This window comes from Chiloscyllium plagiosum, unplaced genomic scaffold (genome assembly GCF_004010195.1).
Source record: "Chiloscyllium plagiosum isolate BGI_BamShark_2017 unplaced genomic scaffold, ASM401019v2 scaf_10678, whole genome shotgun sequence".
NCBI classification, from domain to species: Eukaryota; Metazoa; Chordata; class Chondrichthyes; order Orectolobiformes; family Hemiscylliidae; genus Chiloscyllium; species Chiloscyllium plagiosum.
In genome coordinates, this window is record NW_025212919.1 from 883 (window position 1) to 4179 (window position 3297).

Consider the following 3297-nt stretch of genomic DNA (forward strand, 5'->3'; position numbering starts at 1 on the left):
GTCGGGGAGTCCAGAACTAGAGGGCATAGATTAGATTAGATTACTTTAGATTACTTTAGTTTAGATTAGATTACTTTACAGTGTGGAAACAGGCCCTTCGGCCCAACAAGTCCACACCAACCCGCCGAAGCGCAACCCACCCATACATTTGCCCCTTACCTAACACTATGGGCAATTTAGCATTGCCAATTTACCTAACCTGCACATTTTTGGACTGTGGGAGGAAACCGGAGCACCCGGAGGAAACCCACGCTGACATGGGGAGAACGTGCAAACTCCACACAGTCAGTCGCCTGAGGCGGGAACTGAACCCGGGTCTCTGGCGCTATGAGGCAGCAGTGCTAACCACTGGTTTAGGTTGAGAGGAGAAAGATATAAAAGAGACCTAAGGTGCAACGTTTACACGCAGAGGGTGGTATATGTATGGAATGAGCTGCCAGAGGATATGGTGGAGGCTGGTACAATTGCAACATTTAAGAGGCATTTGGATGGGTATATGAATAGGAAAGGTTTGGAGGGATATGGTCCGGGTGCTGGCAGGTGGGACTAGATTAGGTTGAGATAGCGGGTCGGCATGGACGGGTTGGACCAAATGGTCTGTTTCCATGCTGTACATCTCGATGACTCTATGTCCCTCGAGGTCACCCATATACCCCAGGTCAATCTGTATACTTACTCAGCACATATACCCCAGGTCAATCTGTATACTTACTCAGCACATGTCCCAGCATGCACTGGTGTCCCAGCATGCACACTGACTGGGTTTGCCATTCTGCTTGTGGGTCCGAGTGGAGTGAGACCTCCTGAATTCAGAGATCCTCAAGCCTAGCTCACTCTCTGATGCCACTTACCTCTGAAGGACGGGCAGTAAGACCCGCCTGTCTACAGCAACACAGATAAGACCTGCTTGTGGGTCCAAGTGGAGTGAGACCTCCTGAATTCAGAGATCCTCAAGCCTAGCTCACTCGCTGATGTCACTTACTTCTGAAGGACGGGCAGTAAGACCCGCCTGTCTACAGCAACACAGATAAGACTTCCAAGAATAATATCCTTACTCACTAATGACCTTCTTTCATCCTTAAATGTCAGGGGCTACTCCCCTCTCCAAATTCCACCTTACTATTGTTAATAGTCTGCACTCTAGAAATTTTATTTCTCTACCTTGGTCAACTTGTAGCCAAGGCACGGTGATGTCAATTAGATCGAACCATTGGTGCCATTATTACACCCATCTTTTTGTGAAGGCTTCGCCCGTTCAGATAATAAGCCTTGATTTTTGTACCTGGCAAATACTCTTTGCACTTATCCTATTATTTGCCGCTGATGGAAAATAATCATCATTACAAGGATTGAACTTGCTGTGTTTGCTGACCCATTCTTCCTGCCTTAACCATATCGATACACCGTTGTATGAACTCGACTGGTGAGTGCAGATATTGTAAAACTCCCTTCACCTGACAAGCCCTCACCACAACGTTGTAGCTTTCAGGCCCTATCCACACCACTAGTTAGACGATTGTTAGAAAACAGGGGAACGCTGACATCAATCAGGGAGGTGTGATCATCGAAAGTGAGGCATCACTTAACAAAAACCACTGTTTGTGCTCTCCAATACAAAAACCTGCTGCTTTGGTGTTCCTGGTGCGTTTGCTCCAATCTCAAGCAGTAATGATGGGTTTGTGTATTGGGGGAAGAAGCTGAAAATGTGTTGCTGGAAAAGCTCAGCAGGTCAGGCAGCATCCAAGAAGCAGGAGAATCGACCGTTTCGGGGCATGAGCCCTTCTTCAGGAACCCTTCTTCAGGGGGAAGAAGTTCAACAATGAAATTGGGCAAGAGTAAGTGAGACAGAGAGACAGAGAGACGGAGTGAGTAGTTAAAAGGACGTTGTTTGATGAATGGGAGTGTGACAGTGCTAAGCTGTGAGCGCCCTCTGGTGGCTGCAAAAGCCTACTGCACCTGGTATTCCCAGGCGGTCTCCCATCCAAGTACTGACCAGGCCTGAGTCTGTTTTGCTTCAGAGATCAGACAAGATCAGGGATTTTCAGATTAGTATGGCCATACACACTTAGAACCTACAGTTCTAGCTCCATATAGACACATGCTTCTGGTCCTCATTCTCCCCTGTGCTTTATAGCATTTAACTGAAGGTGCACATTTATATCGCAATATTTCTTTCCTCTTGCCCAGCACATCAATAGGAAGGATGTTATTAAACTAGAAAGTGTGCAGAAAAAAATTACAACAATGTTGCCGGGACTGGAGGTTTGAATTATAACAATAGGATGAATAGGCTGGGAGTTTTTTCCCTGAAGCATCAAAATTGAAGGGTGACCTTACACAGATTTAAATCCTGAGGGACATGCATAAAGTGAATAGCAAGGTCTTTTTCCCTGGGGAGTGGACCCCAAACCAGAGGGCGTAGGTTTAAGGTGAGAGGTAAAAGATTTAATTGGGACCTGAGGGCCACTTTTTCACACAGAGGGTGGTACGTGTATGGAACGAGCTGCCAGAGGAAGGAGTAAAGGCAGGTACAGTCACATGATTTAAAAGGTAGGTACATGGATAGGGAAGGTTTAGATGGGCCAAATGCAGGCTAATGGAATGAGTTCTGTTTAGGATATCTGGTCATCCTGGACAATTTGGACCAAAGGGTCTATATGACACGATGACACCAATCCATTCTGACCAGAATGCTGTCTGCTGATCACAGAGCATGGTGTCAGAAGTGAAGCTGGCATTGAGTATTGACGAGCTGTAAAAAATACATAGCTACTGACAGAGAGACACAGGGATGTTGCGAGTTGTGGAAGTTGCAGCAGGCAACTGAAACAAACTGAAACGGAACAAAGAAACAGCCCACAGCTGAAATATTGCATGAGACAGAATGGCCCCAGCTTTTCCCCTCTCAGTTCCATGGCTACGTGAAGCAAACTGACAGCCTCCCCATGCTGAACGGCACAATGATAAACTAACAACTGATCAACTTAACCAGCCAGAGGAGGCCACACACTGCTATACTCCTGTCACTATTGGAAAGACACCATTTCAAACTGTAATCACCATAAACCTCTCTGACAAACAGAAAACAAAGACTGAGGAAAATTCAAAAGCCTTGAAGTCACCCTTTGATACCCAGGTGAATGTAACATATCAATGATACAAGTTCAATACAGGGTGGAAAAGAGTCTACTGATCATTATATGACCACGACAACTAAGACCGCAGAATTCGATCAATTTGTGGAATTAAAAGATGATTTTATTAAAGACGGTAGGACGCGTAATTCCCTCCTATCAA

General features: G+C 45.8%; 1 pseudogene; it reads right to left on the reverse strand.

The window, feature by feature from the left end:
- Positions 1-1944: 1944 nt before the first annotated feature.
- LOC122547500 lies at positions 1945-2063 on the reverse strand (annotated as a pseudogene).
- Between the last annotated feature and the right edge of the window lie 1234 nt (positions 2064-3297).